Source organism: Chiloscyllium punctatum, chromosome 9, assembly GCF_047496795.1.
Source record: "Chiloscyllium punctatum isolate Juve2018m chromosome 9, sChiPun1.3, whole genome shotgun sequence".
NCBI lineage: Eukaryota > Metazoa > Chordata > Chondrichthyes > Orectolobiformes > Hemiscylliidae > Chiloscyllium > Chiloscyllium punctatum.
In genome coordinates this window covers 22,171,623-22,190,145 of record NC_092747.1, presented here as the reverse complement: position 1 = coordinate 22,190,145, position 18,523 = coordinate 22,171,623, and the positions used below count along the sequence as shown (strand labels likewise).

Here is an 18,523-nt window from a genome sequence, read left to right as displayed (position 1 = left end):
TGAGGGTAAAGCGGTTGATGTGGTGTATAAGGATTTCAGTAAGGCGTTTGATAAAGTGTCTCATAGTAGGCTATTGCACAGCATACATGGAATGCTGTGGGATGTTCAGCATGGGATTGAGGATGAATTAGCATTTTGGATCAGAAATTGGCTAGCTGAAAGAAGACAGAGGTGGTGGTTGATGGAAAATGTTCATCCTGGAGTTCCATTACTAGTGGTGTACCACAAGGATCTGTTTTGGGGCCACTGCTGTTTGTCATTTTTATAAATTACCTAAATGAGGGCATGGAAAAATGGGTTAGTAAATTTACGGATTACACTAAGGTCAGTGGAACTGTGGATAGTGCTGAAGAATGTTGTAGGTTACAAAGGGACATAGATATGCTGGAGAGCAGGACTGAGAGGTGGTAAATGTAGTTTAATGTGGAAAAGTGTGAGGTGATTCACTTTGATAGAGTTGTTAAGAAGGCCTACGGTATGTTAACTTTTATTGGTAGAAGGATTGAGTTTCAGAGCCACGAGGTCATACTGCAGCTGTACAAAACTCTGGTGTGACCGCACTTGGAGTATTGTGTGTAGTTCTGGTCACTGCATTATAGGAAGCATGTGGAAGCTTTGGAAAGGGTGTAGAAGAGATTTACTAGGTTGTTGCCTGGTATGGAGGGAAGGTCTATGAAGAAAGGCTGATGGGCTTAAGGCTGTTTTTGTTAGAGAGAAGGTTGAGAGGTCACTTAACTGAGACATATAAGACAAGTAGAGGGTTAAATAGGGTGGACAGTGAGAACCTTTTTCTTGGATGGTGATGGCTAGCATGAGGGGACATAGCTCTAAATTGAGGGGTGATTGGTATAGGACAGATGTCAGAGGTAGTTTCTTTACTCAGAGAGTAGTAGGGTCCTGGAACGCACTGCCTGCAACTGTAGTAGACTCACCAACTCTAAGGTAATTTAAATGGTCATTGGGTAAACATATGGATGATAATGGAATAGTGTAGGACAGATGGGCCTCAGAGTAGTTTCACAGGTCGGCACAACATCAAGGGCTGAAGGGCCTGTACTGCGCTGTAATGTTCTATGTTCTATATTCTAGAATTGGGGTAGCATGGTGTCTCAGTGGTTAGCACTGCCACCTCACAGCACTAGGAATCCAGATTCCATTCCACCTTTGTGTGAAGTTTGTCTGATCTCTCGGTGTCTGCATGGGTTTCCTCCCAAAGTCCAAGGATGTGCAGGTTAGGTAGATTAGCCCTGGGAAGTGTAGAGTTACAGTGATTGGATGGGATGCTCTTGGAGGGTTGGTGTGTGCCAAATGGCCTGCTTCCACACTGTAAATACTCTATGAACGATTAACTTAAGTTTTGAGTACTACTAGGAAAAGCTGAATTTTGTCAAAGCTTTTTACCCTCATGAGGATAATTCACAAGAAAGCCAATGCAATGGAAAGACAACATTTATACCTGAGAGGGGAGCGCTGAATGAATAGCATGAATGCTAATTGGTCAAAGCATATCCACAAAAATTGCATTGATCTTGACTAAAAACAGTTAATGAACAAGCAATGTTTACATTTTAAGATTTTAGAATGAATCTTCTCAGGACCTCATAATACATCTGCGTACAATGCATTCAGAATGGAAGAATTAGAATAGAAAAGAATATCCTTTATTGTCACGTGTACTCAAGTACAGAAGTACAGGAATACAGTGAAAAGTTTTACAATGTCACCTCTTATGGCGTCATCTTGTGTACAAGTACCCAGGTCCAAACCTGAAAAACGTGTTACTGGAAAAGCACAGCAGGTCAGGCAGCATTTAAGGAGCAGGAGAATCAACGTTTCAGGCATAAGCCCTTCTTAAGGTCCGAAGCTTAGATACAAAAGAGGAATAAAAAAGGAAAGGTACTTGCATTACAAATAAGACATAGTTAAAGGGTTGACATTACAGTCAGATTTTAAAAAAACAAATAAACATTGCATTGCAGTAGCTGAGCACAGGGGCTTCCAGATGTGATCTGACCGCCCACGCCAGAATCCAGTCCAACAACTGTCCCCATTCCAAGCTCCCAGTCCACTCTGCGCCGGCTCTCTGCTGCTCCAAGGTAAATTTTTTCCGAGACTGCTTTTGAATTCGAGCGCAGTCAAGGCATTTTTGGAGATAAAATACCATATGCATTTACTACAAATATCAACCTTTTTCCTCAAGGCATTAGACGCCAAGGTAAAACCAAACCAGGCATCTCAAGTTGAAGCCAGAGCCTTTGAAAGGAAGTTGCCCAAGTTTGGACAATGCTGTGACGGGACTACTATTCAATAAGCAGAAAAGTAATCTGTATCCACTCACTGATTGTCAGTCATTACCCAAAGGGACAGAACCTTTGTCATTGCTAGATATCATTCACTCTGTCATCAGACTGTAGGAGTCATATTACCTGTGTGATAATGCCAATTAATGCGTTGGGTTGTTAATGCGCAACTTTGATAAATAAAGCCTGATTCTGTAAGCAGCAGTCAAGACAAGTGTTACAATGTTCTTCATCTGATCTTAAACACATAATTATCAATACACAGCAATTCTACTAGTGCAAGTTTAATTAGTTTTCCTCAGTTGTATTTTTGTGTCACACCATGTCTTCAGCCTCCCGAGTGAGACCAGGGTTAATTGCTAATTTCCAACTGAGCTGCAGTGTAACTTCAATATTCACTGTCAGTCACCTTCTTTGAGTAATTTTTATGTAGAGGTGATTCAGAGCCCAAGTTACAATTTCACCATGAAATAACTAACCTGAAGCACAAACGAAGGATTAAATTTTCCAACAGAGCTATCCTTCTTCCTCTGTACAGGATATGGATGTCACCAGCAAGACTTTGCTTTGCTCATCCCAAGTTGACTTTGAACTGAATGGCTTGCAAAGCCATTTCAGAAGGCAGTTAAGAGTCAATGTTGGTGTGGAGTCACATGTAGGGTAGACATAATTCTACAGCATAGTCAAAACTCTATGGTCCAATCACCAAAAGACCTGGCAGAGCTATGCACAGATTAGCACAAATCAAGAACATAGAGGCAGTCAGCTGTCACAGCTGTCAGCTGTCTTTGAGGTCTTCCACAACAATGACTTAGTCTTTTACGTGGGTGTCCTTGACCACATCAAAGAGCATGTTCCCCATCACCATCTCAGCAGAACATAAGGTTGAAAAGATCATGCAACAACTGTGAACCAGTGGGCCATCAGCGCAAATGGAATATCCGCTGAATTAGTGTAGAGATGCACTCTTGGCACAAAAACAGCTAGAAGCTGGAGAGCATTCTAGAAAATGTCCGAGATGCCATAATTCATGAAAGCCTCTGTTAGGAGGTCTTCAAACCACAGGGAGGAAGCAATTGTGAACATTATTCAGAACAAAGCAGCCTGCTAATTTGACACCCTATCGAACACCATCCATATTCACTCCCTTCACCACTAACACACAGTAGCAGCAGTGTGCACCATCTCCAAAATGCACTGCAGTAACTCACCAAGGCTCCTCCACTGGCATCTTCCAAATTGTCCCGTGGTAGCTTTCCTCCTCAATGCCTAAAACTCAAACACATCTTCCAAGTGAAAAGATGTTTTACTTGTTCTCACTTCATTCTAGTCTACTGCATTGCTGCTCACCACCTGGCCTCTTTTACATTGCTGAAAACTCACACAGACCCTGATTTGTGGAACACCGCTCTCTGTTTCTAAGAATGACCCAGATCTTCCATTTGCCATTTCAAGGAACCATCTTGTGCTGCCAAGCTTACATTTCTCTCCTGGGCCTGCAAAAATATTTCAGCAAAACTAAATGCAAGTTGGAGAGACAATACCTAACATTCCAAATGGACAATTAATAGCTCCCAGACCTCAACATTGTGTCCTCCATTTTGATTACACCACCCTCCTGTCTTGTTTGTGTCTTGTCAGTTTTGCTCTTAGCAGAATAGACCAACTTTCTCCTTTTCACTTCTATTATTCACACCTATTTTACATCTCTATTCCTCCTTTACCACAGTTAGCATTTCCATTGTCCTTTGGCATTCTCAAAGCCTGTTTCACTTGCTCCTCCTCTTCCTCTTCTGTTAAAAACATATAAACCATCATTTTCCAGCTCCTTTTAGTCCTAAAGGTGAGTCATGTCTGACTCTGAACATTAATTCAGTTTTTGTCTCTCCACAGGTAGCACCACGTCTGCTGAGTTTCTCCAGTATCATCTGTTCTTATACCAAGAGACTGGTTCAATAGCATCAATACTGACTGAGCTGGCTGAACACTCATAAGGACCTTGCTGGGTCTGGAGTAAGTGGTGATGGAACCAATGAAAGGGGAAAGTCTTCAGAAAGGTCAACCTGAACGATTAACTCTGTTTTCTCTCTATGGATAGTGCCAGACCTGTTGAGTTTTACCAGCAATTTCTGTTTCCGCTTCAGATTTACAGCATCTACAACTCTTTGATTTTTTTAAGAGGGAAAATCGTACGTGGGCTCATCCTCACCAGTCTGTCTGTTGCTAACGCATCCATCCATGACAGTATCAGAGGAGTGACTAACATGCGCCTTTCAGCGTCAAAATCCTAGTTTCACATTGAGATTGCCCTCTGCAGTGTTGTGTGGCATTCATACTGTGCTAAATGGTCCAGAGTTGGAACAAATTTAGCAACACAAAACTGGACATCTATGAGATGTTGTGGATGATTAACAGCAACAGAACTGTATTCAACCAGAGTCTGTAACCTCATGACTCGGTGTATCTCCACTCTTCCATGACTTGCAGGTTGAGAGGAGAAAGTGGGGACTGAAGATGCTGGAGACCAGAGTTGGAAAGTGTGGGCTGAAAAAGCACAGCAGGGCAGGCAGCATCTGAGGAGCGCGCGAGTCAATGTTTCAGGCATACGCCCTTCATCAGGAATGTGGTTGGTGAGGTTGGCGGGGTCGGGGAGGGAAAGGGACTGAAAGATAAATAGGAAGTGGGGTGGGGCTGGGTAGAAGGTAATTTGTAAGATGATAGGTAGAGGCAGGTGGGGGAATTGATGGTAATAGGTCAGTGTGGAGGTTGGAGCGGTTAGATGGGAAGGAAGATGGACAAACCAGACAAATTATTACCAGGTAGGTCTACTCTGTCATTAGTAAAATGATGAAATGGGTTGTCGGCAATGCTGTTAAGTCAATGTGGCCTGTGAAACACTAAGTGTCCTCTGGCACATTATGGTTCCTAGTCTAAGCTTTGGACTTGCTTTGGTTCAGATGGGTAGTTTTAGCTTCATGACTACTATCTGGGTTTGCAGATTTGCAATATTGTCATTGCATAGGGCTCACAGACTGATTTCCCCTCTAGTGGTGAGCATCATCCCAATATGAAGCCCACATATTTCCTTCAAGGGTTCCATTTTTGGATTCTCACTGGATGTAACTTTATGCAGGTCTGAGATGCTCACGATACTGCAAGAAATAACCTGTGCCTGTCTGGCACTTTAGACCCATTTGTTCTCTCATTCTGCTGACTTCATTGCAGTAGTTAGAAATTACTTTTCTTCTTTGAATTTGACTTTGCCAACCTGATATAAGTTATAGATTAAATCCTCAGAACCTTCATCTGACATCTCTTCAGTACCCACACTTGATTTGCCACCTGACGTCTCTGTGGCAATCATTTCTGTGGATTTTATCAGCTTCTTTATCTTCTTTTTCACTAAACGCTTGTGTGCAACATGATTTAGCTTATTGTAGTTCGAACATTTTCTCCCAATGTTGGACAAGCCTTCTTTGTTTTTTGTCTGGTGACTCCTGCACAAATCAATACGTGTCATCCTGCCTTTATCTTTTACTGAACCTTCTGCAGATAATGGTTGCTTTTCTTCCCATGGTTGAGCTCGAAAGGTCTCGCAAGTTTTTCAACATCATGGATCGGTTTGATCCCCTTCTCTAAAAACATTAGACAGGTTTTGGCTGCCCCTCTACACTGTGGATCAACTCCCATGCACGTGCTGGAGCTGTTGATTTACACACTCAGATCTTCTGTAGATCATAGTCTCCTTTCACACTACCAGGGTTCTATCTGGCCCATCGGGTACATGCTGACCCTCTGACAAGCATCCCACCCAGACCTACCCCCCCCCCCTCTACCCAAAAGCCCTGCACTTCCCATGACTAATCTAGCTAGCCAGCACATCCCTGGACATTGTGAACAACTTAGCATGGCCAGTCTATCCGACCTGCACATCTTTGAATTGTGGGAGGAAACTCACGCAGCCAGAGGAAACCCACACAGACATGAGAGGAATGTGTAAACTCCACACAGGCAGTTGCCTGAGGCTGGAATCAAACTCGGGTCCCTGTGAGACAGCAGTGCTAACCACTGAGCCAGTGTGCAAACATTTTCTCTGGCTTCTTGCGGCTTTCAGCAGCTCTTTCTTGGGCTCCTCTTTTACTAGCTGTGCTTCTGTACAACTCTTAAACACTGCAATCTCAGCTCTCCTCAGGTACCATATTGATAGCTCGAAGGACAACAGTCTCGCTTGTGCCTCATCTTTATTGGACCAGTTGTAAATGGCTGCCTGCAGTGAGTGCCCCATCACCAAGGGGACTACAGAACACCAGCTACCACATGGTCCCAAGTTCAACCCACATGCAGTCAACTGGAGCTTTATATTACAAGAATTTCTAAACTCAATTCAATTATTTTTAAAATGCTTTCACAGGATGTGGTGTTGCTGGCAAGGTCAGAATTTGTTGCCAATTCCTAATAACCTGTGAGATGAGTGGACCTACAAGGCCATTTCAGAAGCCAGTTAAATGTAGGGGCTGGAGTCACACATTGGCTGGAATTCTGTCCCTTAAGGGCATTCATAAACCAGGTGGGTATTTGCTACAATTGACAGTGGTCACATGGTCACCATTAGTATAGCTTTCATTTCCAGATCTTATTGATTCAAATTTCATAACCTGTGATGATTTGCACTCATGGAACATCGTGTTGGGGCTCTGTATTTCAAAGTTGCTACACCAGCATCTTCCCAAGATTTCAAATTACCACACAGTAGGATTTGAATTCATGTCTTTTAGGTCTATCAATCCAGAGCCAGTCAATTATTCTGTAAATAAAGTGACAACTACCTTATCACGTGTAGACCAGGGTGTAGGGGAACACATCTTTGGATGAAACCAAGCTTGAAAGGGAAAAGGTTGAGGATCTCAGCTGAGTTGGGAAAGTAGGTTGAGAAAATGGTTAAAAAGGCAGGTGGTGCTTGGGCTGTGTATGCACAAGTAAACACTATATGCAAACAGTGTAGCAGAAATGCTACCAAGGTTTGAAGAATCTTTAAAACACTGGCTCAGCTTAAAATATCAGGTCCAATTCTGGACTTCAGGAATGATGTGAAGCCTTAAGAGATAGTGCAGTAAATGTTTGCAAGAACGGTTACAGGGATAGAGGACTTCAATTCGAAGGTTGGGTTAGAGAAGCTGAGACTGCTCTCCTTAGAGGAGAGAAGACTGAGAGGAGATTTGATTGAAATGTTCAAAGTCGCTGTGGTCCAGAGAGAGTAAATCAAGAGAAGCTGTTCCCATTATTGGAAGCATTGTGAACTGGAGGACACACAAGATTTAAGGTGATTGATGAAAAGAACCAAAAGGTGCCCTGAGGAAATGCTGTTTCCTAAATTGTGTGATCAGGATCTGATTGCTCAGCTTGAGAATGTAACAGAGGCAGATTCAGTCGTGGCTGACTTAGTTGCAGCTTTCAAAAGGGAATTACATAATCTCTTTAACAAAAGAAATCTGCCAGGTTAGAGGGGAAAGTTGGTCACAAAGGGCTAGCAGAATTTCTCTTGAAGAAAGCTGCTGGGCCAAATAGTCTTTGTCTGTTCTCTAAACATTCTGTGGTTCTATAGGTGTATGCCACATAAATCAAATTTCTTAATCTATTTTACCGTAAACAAAATTTAACTCACTGATGCCTCATTGGTGCTAATTCATCTAACCACCTGCCTAGCACGGTAACAGGGACAAAGCTCTCCTCCCCACCGCCACAGAAAATGTAGGTATTTTAATGGATTTTCAGTGCCAACTCTCTGAATAAGGAATTTATCTTTGAGGCAATGAAGAATTTATAAAAGCTATGCACCTTTGCAACATTTGTAAATTATTATGTTCTGTTCTTATGGGAGATAAATTGAAAAATGGTTTGCCATTAAATATCTTTGAATTTTTTTATCATCTACCTTTGAGAACTAAGTTATAACTTGTGCAATAACATGATGTGTAAACATTATACATAAACATTACAGTTACTTAGTTTTGTGTTATTAAACATTAAATATTAACATTCATTTCTGCTGTCAATCTTTTCATCACATGTTTGTGTCAACGTTTCTTTCATTAATAATTGTCATGTTCACACTGAAAATGTGACGCCACTTGTTAAATCTTCCACCTTATAACACCACAACCACTAGGTGGTGCTGTATTCATAGAGTCATAGCATGACATAGAGTCAAAAAGTGTGTTGCTGGAAAAGCACAGCCGGTCAGGCAGCATCCAAGGAGCAGGAGAGTCGACATTTCGAGCATCTTCCTGGTGAAGAGCTTCTGCTTGAAACGTCAATTCGCCTGCTCCTCAAATGCTACCTAACCTGCTGTGCTCTTCCAGCACCTCATGTTTTGACTCTACTCTGCAGCACCTGCAGTCCTCACTTACTCCACATAAAGTCATGCAGCATAGAAACAGGCCCTTTGGTCCATCATGTCTGTGTCAATCAACAAACCCCAAGCTACACTAATCCTATTTACCTACACTTGGTCCATTGCCTTTAATATCCCGGCATTTTAAGCGCTTATCAAGATGCTTCTTAAATGTTGCGAAAGTACCTGCCTCCACCAATGTCTCAGATACAGCGTTCCATATTTCTACCACTCTCTGGGTGAAGAATGTTTTTCTCATATCTAGACCACTTACTCCTCACCCTAAACTTGTGCTGTCAGGTCTTAGACACGTCTGCCATGGGGAAGTGATTCTCCGAAACTACTCTGTCTATATAGAACATAAAACATTACAGTGCACTATAGGCCTTCCGGCCCTCAATGTTGCATCAACCTGTGGAACCAACATCTCTCATAATTGTATATACCTCAATCAGATCTCCCCCACCCCTCGGTCTCCTCTGCTCCAAGGAACACAAACTCAATCTATCCAATTTCTCCTCATAACTGAAACTTTCCATCCCAGGCAACATCCTGGTGAATCTCCTCTGCACCCTCTCCAGTGGAATCCATCCTTCTGATCAGAACTAGACACTGTATTCCATGTGTGGCCTAACCAATGTTTTATAAGCTGCCTTATTGTCTTCGTCTTTTAAATCATTCCTCCAATTTCCTCAGTAACTGAAAGTGCTAACTTCCAAAATAAAATCAAACCCAAATAAAATTAATTTTAATTGCTAAATTAACACCCCATTTGAAGGCCTCAGCCCCACTCTTAAAATCACCCACTCTTATGTTGTTCTGCACATTCTGAGTTTAGATTGTGCACTGTGAACTAAGAGCGTGCTCTTTGAACAAACATGGATTAAGCGGATGACCCAAATTTGAACAATGCATCTGAATTGCTCAGTTTGCTGACTATTGCAATACTGGAATTCCCTCCTAAAGGGCACTGAGGGTTAACCTACAGCACACGGACTGCAGCAGCTCCTCCAGGGCAACTAGGAACAGGCAATAAAAAATTGCTGGCCGGCCAGCGATGTCCATACCACACGAGTGAATAAAAACATACATATTTCATTGGGTTTGAGCACTCATGACGAGTTGGTTTTCAGTGTCAAATTAAAGAAACCCTGAAGGACGTGTTTTGAGTGACTTACACATTCACTTAAATAATAATGAGTGATGAGTTTCACAAAGATTGGGAAGATAATAAGTGGGTTAAATATGTTGTCAATGTGTGTTTGCATGTGTAAGCAGGAGATAGAGAATGAGGGAAAATTTGCAGAGTGATGATAAACTTGCAGCACTATCTTACAGTGAACGAACTTTGAACTGTCATCAGCTGAAAAAGGAGAATGCTTGAATTTTATACTCATTTTAGTTTGTTTTATAAACAGAAAGCCTCCAATTCTCTCATTGGTTCAGATCAGGTAGAAAATATAAACATTCAATTTCTCAATAAATTTATGACTTTGACAAGAAAAATAAGAGTCGTAACCAATGTCTTCCCTCATTCAAATTTGGTATTTTCATTTCAAATAAGGGGAAATGGATCTTTGAGAGAAAATATGACTATTTGAAAGTGTGATGTAGTAAATCTCCTCCACTTGCCTGGAGGATGCAGCTCCAACAATACTGAAGAAGCTCAGCATTATCCAGGACAGAGTAGTCAGTTGGTTGGCATCCCCCCACTTTAGCACCTTAAGCATTCACTAGTGCACAATATTCAAGATGTCTTGCAGCAATTTGTTCAGCCTCCTTAGGTTAGTACCTTCCAAACTTAACCCCTCTACTGCTAACAAGTACAATGGTGGCAGGTACAACCAGACTGTAAACGCCCATAAGTTTCTCTCCAAGCCACACACCATTTTGACATAGAAGTATATTTCTGTCCCTTCACTGTTGCTGAGTCAAAACCCTGGAAACTCTCCCCTAACAACCCTGACAGTGTACCTCCATCAACTAAATTTGCACCTCCCCCACCTACTCAAAGGCAATTAGAGGTGGACAATAAGTGCTGAAATAGCCAGTGATACAGTCCATTAATGAATTTTCAAAATGAAACAGATCGAGGGAGTGATTAACTCAGAACAAGGTTGTTTTGCAAATCATTCTTGAGGAAGATGTTATGACGAAGCTACTCCTTTAACAAGGTTATGCTGTCCTTGGCTTCTTTTTCCAGAAAGGTCGTAAAAGCAGTGATTCTGAAAACTCTGGCTTGGATGGGTTTTAGGGCCAGTTTGATTATAGCTAACAGATACTGCTTCAGGCAAAAGGCTTTCAAGTTTAAAATAAATACTTGCACAATGAAAGAGGAGTGGCCAGTTCTCCCAGTTCAGCTTTTCTCTGGTTTGGTTTGGATTTTCGTAGTCTGGCTGTTCACTGCAAGCAGGCAGTCAGTTTTGAGGCTGCTGATCCAAGAAAAAGGCTATATGGAAGAGTATGTTCGATCCTGCCATCTTTCTCTGACATCTCTCCTGGAAGACCCTGTGTTTAAATGTACCTTTTGTGCTAACAGTGTTTATGGGGATTGTTGCAGGTATTTGGAACAGCATCCTTAAATTGGGATAACTTGTTGGGTTTTCAGATAGGCTACGTTATTCTGTACTCTGTTCCTTTTTGTTTGTATTTCATTCGGTAAACATAGAGTCATAGAGAGGTACAGCATGGACTAACCCGTCCATGCCGACCAGACATCCCTACCCAATCTAGTCCTACCTGCCAGCACTTGGCCCATATCGCTCCAAACCCTTCCTATTCATATGCCCATCCAAATGCCTTTTAAATGTTGCAATTGTACCAGCCTCCACCATTCCCTCTGGCAACTCATTCCATACACTTCCCACCCTCTGTATGAAAAAGTTGCCCCTTAGATCTCTTTTATATCTTTCCCCTCTCACCTTAAACCTATGCCCTCTAGTTCTGGCCTCCCCAACCATAGGGAAAATACTTTGTCTATTTATCCTATCCATGCCACTCATGATTTTGTAAACCTGTATAAGGTCACCACTCAGCATCTGACACTCCAGGGAAAACAGCCCCAGCCTGTTCAGCCTCTCCCTATAGCTCAAATCCTCCAACCCTGGCAGCATCTTTGTAAATCTTTTCTGAACCCTTTCAAGTTTCACAACATCTTTCCAATAGGAAGGAGACCAGAATTGCATGCAATATTCCAACAGTGGCCTAACCAATGTCCTGTACAGCTGCAACATGACCTCCCAACTCCTGTACTCAATACTCTGACCAGTAAAGGAAAGCATACTAAATGCCGCCTTCACTATCCTATCTACCTGCAACTCCACTTTCAAGGAGCATGAACCTGCACTCTAAGGTCTCTTTGTTCAGCAACTCTCCATATGACCTTGTTTTATTTAAAACTAAGTGGTTTGTCCAGCTGCAGCCCTCCTGGAATATCCATTTTACATTTGCTTAAAACAATGAGCAAAGTTAGGGTCTGGGCTACCTTCTTGAAATGTTTTGTGGGGGTCTGGCCTGGTCCATGACAATGAGCAGAAATAAAGGGAAAGAGGTTGAACCATTGTAGTAGGTCTTAGAAGAAGTTCTGTCTTTGATAAATATCAAGAGAATACTAGACTCAAAGCTGTTGGCAAGATTCCCTTTTTATTTGCATTTTGACAACTATCTATATGACAGAACCTAGCATAGGGTACTGCACAGAGTCATCTCTGTCTAGTTGTCAAGTGATACCCTATATCATGACATCTTTGTGAGCATTAAAACTTTAATCTACAAATAAGATGGAGTAGCAGAGGTGAGTTATCTAACAGCATAGTGAGGAAAAGAAGATGCAGGAGTTGAATGGTCCAAGTCGAGGTAGGGGTAATGGAAGGAATAAATAGGAATAACTTTCAATGGAGAGTTCTGTGGTCCAAACAGTCTGGGCATGCTAATTTACAGTGAATGGGTTTACTGGTAGGCAAAAGGCAGTTCTTTTCATTCATTATTGGGATGAGGCTGTCGCTGGCCAAGCCAGCATTTCTTGCCCAGACGGGCAATTTAAGAATCAGCCACATTGCTGCAGGTCAAGACTCAGATGTAGGCCAGACCAGATAAGGATGGCAGTTTCCTTCCCTAAAATATGTACATGAGCCAGGTGAGTCTTTATAATAATCGACAATGGATTCATGGTTATCGCGAGACTCTTAACTCCAGATTATTTTTATTGAATCAAAATTCCACCATTAACCATGGCAGGATTTCAGATTATTTTTATTGAATCAAAATTCCACCATTAACCATGGCAGGATTTCAGTCTGAGCCTCTGGAACATTCTGGAATCTCTGAGTTAACAGTCCAGTGACAATACCACTAGGCCATCACTTCCCCTCTATGTTTAATGTTTAAAATGATGGATTTTTGGTTCACCTTGTAGATTACTTTGGTTGAAGCAGTTTACTCCCTGTTTTAGGCCTTCAGATTGCTGACCCTCTGACTGCTCTGTTTGGCACCATCAGGGCTGACATCTGCCTTTGCCACTATTGCCAGGCAGACAGTACTCTCCTGCTGGAGGTTTTCGATGTTAATAATTAGAGTCCAAGCTAATCTCTTATACATAAACACCATTTACATTTAAAAAACAGTGACCAGGAAGTGGTCATCAGGTCCCTGACCCCTCATTGAAAAGTCAGCCATTGGATACATCACTGGTCAGATATTGAAGATGAAAATTCATCCCAACAATGGTTGGGTGAGAGTGAAGTTCATTTTATATAACAATTTGTAGATTGTTATGTAAAAGATGATACCAGAGGCAGGAGGTTACACCCCTTGGGAGGGGATGACCAGTCTTGGAAAGAAAAAGATGAGAGTTGATGAGAGTTGGCTTCCTAAAGTTATGACAGGAATAGTATAGGGAGTAATGGCTTCGTGGTCATATCTCCAAACTAATCGTTCTGAGCTTTAGGCTAAAGCACTGGTTCAAGAAGGAATTTCACTGTCACCTTCTCGAGGGCACTGATGAAGGGCTTTTGCCCGAAACGTCGATTTCGAAACTCCTTGGATGCTGCCTGAACTGCTGTGCTCTTCTAGCACCACTAATCCAGCACTAAGAAATAAATACAGGCCCACCCATTGATGCCCATATTGCATGACCCAGAAGTAAAATGGGCGAACAAGAGATGCTGACACAAATCATCTTGTAATCTTCCAAACATAAGACCAGCGCAAATAGCCCAATATTGCTGCTTTTTAAAGGTGTTTTTTTCTGAGCTGAAAAGGAAATTGATAGTCTTGGCCACCAGCTGGGGAAACCTGTCAGCTTGTTCCATGAACGTTGCTGTAAATTGTGCCAATGGAGGGATTTTTCCCAGGATCGTGGAACCCAGGGGCAGAAAAACCAACAATGGCAGCATCATGGGGAGGTTAGTGGCTGCTACTGGTGCAACACCTGCCTGAAATCTCAGATCATCCCTGGATCCCTGGTGATAGGTGAGTGATGATGGGAGTAGGACCATTGGGGAAGGAATCAACAACAAAGGCAGGGGGGTGGCTCATTGCGGGATCTCAGTCCTTCCCATTGCCAAGTATGTTAATAAAGCACCAAGTGCCTTTAACAAGGGAAGCTCATGTCCCCACCCTGGAGCCTGCCACTGGGTTAATACTGTTAGCAGCACAATGAGGTCCTTAAGTGGTTATTAATTGCATATAGACTTCAAGTGACAATGAGGTAGGCATGCTGTTCACTGGGTCTTCCCAACATGGACTTATTCTATTAGAGGGTGTGTAGAAGCAGGGAAGTGCTCCACCCTGTGGCCAGATTAAATGCTCCACCCTATTGGCAAACATGTCATGGAATAGAATGGAAGACTGGATCCTATGACTCTGTTTTTATTGAGTTGACATGTAAAGTATCTTTCCACATTTGGGCAGGAGCAAACCTGAAACTCAAAGCAATGACCATCTCCATTAAGAGACAATCTAACCATCATCCCATGACATTTAATAGTGTTACCAACCCTAGGGGCTACCATTGACCAACTGGACTTGGCACACAAATACAGTGGCTTCAAGAGCAGGTCAGAGATTCGGAATATCATCGTGAGGAACTCACGTCCTAATTCGCCAAAGCCTGTCCACCATCTACAAGGCACAATTCAATGGAATACTCCCTACTTATCTGGGTGAGTGCACCTCTAACAACATTCAAGATGTTTGACACCATGAAAGAGAAAGCAGCCCACTTGACTGGCGCCACATCCACAAGTATTCACTCTCTCCACCACTGATGCTCAGTAACAGCAGTATGTACCATCTACAAGTTCCGAGAAAGAGTCAGTGGACCCAAAACATTAACTCTGATTTTTCTTCACAGATGCTGCCAGACCCGCTGAGCTTTTCTCGCAATTTCTGTTTTTGTTTCTGTACCATCGACATAAATGCACTGCAGAAATTCACCAAAGGTCCTGCAATAAAGTATTCCAAAACCACACTACTTCCATCTGGTAGGATAAGGGCAACAGAGATACATGGAATCATCACCAAATGCAAGTTCCCTTCCAAGCCACTCACCACCCTGATTTGGAAATATATCACTGTTCTCTCAGTGTCAGTGGGTCAACATCCTTAATTCCCTCCCTCATGGTATTGTGCATCTACCTGCACTGATATGGACTGCAGTGGTTCACAAGGCAGCTCACCACCACCAAGGACAACTACGGACAGGCAACAATTGCTGGCCAGCCAGTAATGCTCGTGTCCCATGAGTGATTAAAAAAAAAGCATCCATAAGAAATTGTAAGATCTTATTAGGCAAGGATTTTGGAAGAAACACGTTTCCTGGAGAGTGGTGAGGTTCTGGGACTCACTATCATGGGAATGGTAGAAATTGATAGTCTAGATTCATTTCTGAGCTGTCGCATTGATCATGTTGGAAGGAAAAGTTTAGCAGATCATGCTGACAATTAGATCAGGAAGGATAAGTAGGAATTCAGTGGGAGCATTAATGTTGGAATAGAGTGATTGGACCAAAAGCCCTGTTTTTGTTGTGTTATTCCAACATAATGTGAGGCAAAAAAACCCAGATTGTGGAAATTTGGGAATAGGCTAAATCAGATGAGGAGTTTGTGTGTTGGTTCTCATGTGTAAATTCATTGATTTTGCACTCCCTGACAAACGAGATTAAAGGTTAGAGAATCATCACAAGTCTCACAGCTGCACCTCAGTATTGCACTGCTTTTGTGTGCTACTTCTTACTGGGAAGACAAGTTGTTTGACCTTCTACATTCACTTCAACATGGTGAGCAAGAACTGAAGACTGTAGAGATAACAAAGTGTATCGAAGGCAGCCTACAGGCTTGTTAAACAGGTAGCTGACCCTGTAGTCACCTCACAAGGCACATCACTAAGTGATCAATCATAACACCTCAGTTTGGCTTGATCCATTACCATGAATGGCACAGATATTCTTCCCAAAATCCGGAGCTAATCACTGCTAATCTCTGTCATGTTTTTAAATTGAGGTGGAAAATTGAAAAATATCTTGAACAGCAATGACTATGATAACTTTTTGAAACTGAGGAAAATGAACAATTCAAAATGAACTTAGTTCAACTATAGAAGGAAGGCTTAAACCCTATTGGAAGTGAAATAGATAAATATCCCTTGAGCCAAATGTTTAAGTCTCCAGATACACTGAGCTCAATTACAAAATAAATCCAGTCCCAATCAAAACAGTTATAAGTTACAGGGAAAAACATGTATCGAGTCAAAGACAAAGAACAAACCAGCAAAGGAACAGGCCATTCTGGCCTCCAAGCCTGCGCTAACACATTTTCCCCTCTCCATCCCCTTGTAAATGACCCCTCAACCCTGGGAAAAAGCCTCATACTTTCCATTCTATCCATGCCCATTCACAATCTCATAAATGTCTATCAGGTTGCCCCTCAACCTCCTGCATTCCAGTGAAAACAAACCCAGTCTATTCAACCTTTCTTCATAGCTAAAATCCCTAACAGCAGGCAACATCCGGCAAAACTTTTTTGTACCCTCTCTACAGCAACCACATTCTTCTGGCAGTGTGGTGACCAGAACTATATGCAATATTCCAAATGTGGCCAATCTAAATGTCTATAAAGCTGCAGCATAACTTGGCGAAAGTGAGGACTGTCGATGCTGGAGATGAGAGTGTGGTGCTGGAAAAGCACAGCAGGTCAGGCAGCATCTAAGGAGCAGGAAAAAAGATGCTTCGGGCAAAAGCCCTTCACAAAATGTCAATTCTCCTGCTCCTCGGATGCTGCCTGACCTGCTGTGCTTTTCCAGTACCACACTCTCGACTGCAGCATAACTTGCCTATCCTTACACTTAATGCTGCTTCCCATGAAGGCAAGCATGCCATAGGCCTTTTTTACTACCTTATCCACCTGTGCTGCCACCTTCAGTAATCTGTAGACCTGCATACTCAGATCCCTCTGCATATCAGTACTCCTAAGGGTTCTGCCATTCATTGTATAATTTCCACTTGGACTTGACCTTCCAAAATATATCTTCTCACAGTTTTCTGGATTAAATGCCATCTGCCATTTTTCTCCCCATGCCTCCATCTGACCTATATCCTGTTGTATCCTCTGACAAGGGTGGCACGGTGGCTCAGTGGTTAGCACTGCTGCCTCACAGCACCAGGTTCCCAGGTTTGATTCCAGCCTCGGGCAACTGTCTGTGTGGAGTTTGCACATTCGCATCGTGTCTGCGTGGGTTTTCTCTGGGTGCTCCGGTTTCCTCCCACAGTCCAAAGAAGTGCAGGTCAGGTGAATTGGCCATGCTAAATTGCCCATTATGTAAGGTGCATTAGTCAGAGGGAAATGGGTCTGGGTGGGTTACTCTTCGGACGGTCAGTGTGGACTTGTTGGGCCGAAGGGCCTGCTTTTACACTGTAGGAAATCTAATCTAATCTATTCCCCCTCATTATCCGCAACTCCACCAATCTTTATATCATCTGCAATCTTACTAATTGGACCAACCATGTTTTCCTCTAAATCATTTATGTAGACAAGAAACAACAGAGGCCAAGCACTGACCCCAGTGGAAAACCACTAGTCACAGTCCTCCATTCTGAAAAGCATCCGTATCCAACTTGCCAGCTAATCCCTGATACCATGTGACTTCCCTTTTGTACCTCTGCCATGAGGGACCTTGTCAAAGGTTCTACTGAAGTCAATGTAGGCAAATCAATTGCTTTTCCCTCATCAATCATCTTCATCACCTCCTCAAAAAACTTGGACAAGTTAGTGAGGTATAACCTCCCCCAAACAAGACCATGCTGTCTGTCGTAAATAAGCCCATTTGCTTCTAAATGCACATTGATCTTGTCCCTGAGAATCTTTTCCAATAATTTCCTTACCACAGACATGAGGATCACAGGCCGGTCATTGCCTGGATTATACCTGTTACTCTTTTTAAACAATTGGACAACATTGGCTATTCACTAGTCCTCTGAGACCTCACATGTGGCCAAAGAGGATGCAAAGATGTCTGTCAATGCTCCAGCAATTTGTTCTCTTGCCTCCCTCAATATTCTGGGATAGATCCCATCAGGACATGAGGATGTATCAACCTTAACACTTCTTAAGATGCACAACACCTCTGCCTTTTTAATAGCAACTTGGCTTAGGGATTCAATACTCCCTTCCCTGAGTCATAGAGTCTTACAGCATGGAAACAGACCCCCTTAGTCTAACTTGTCCATGCCGACCAGATTCCTATATTAATCTAGTCCCATTTGCCAGCATTTGGCCTATATCCTCTAACCCTTTCCTGTTCTTGTATCTATCCAGATGCCTTTTAAATGCTATAATTG

General features: G+C 42.5%; 1 protein-coding gene across 1 annotated transcript in view; it reads right to left on the bottom strand.

The window, feature by feature from the left end:
- The window catches only part of atp10a (ATPase phospholipid transporting 10A), a 348,664-nt gene that overhangs the window by 238,049 nt on the left and 92,092 nt on the right, over positions 1-18,523 (bottom strand). The window lies entirely within an intron of this gene.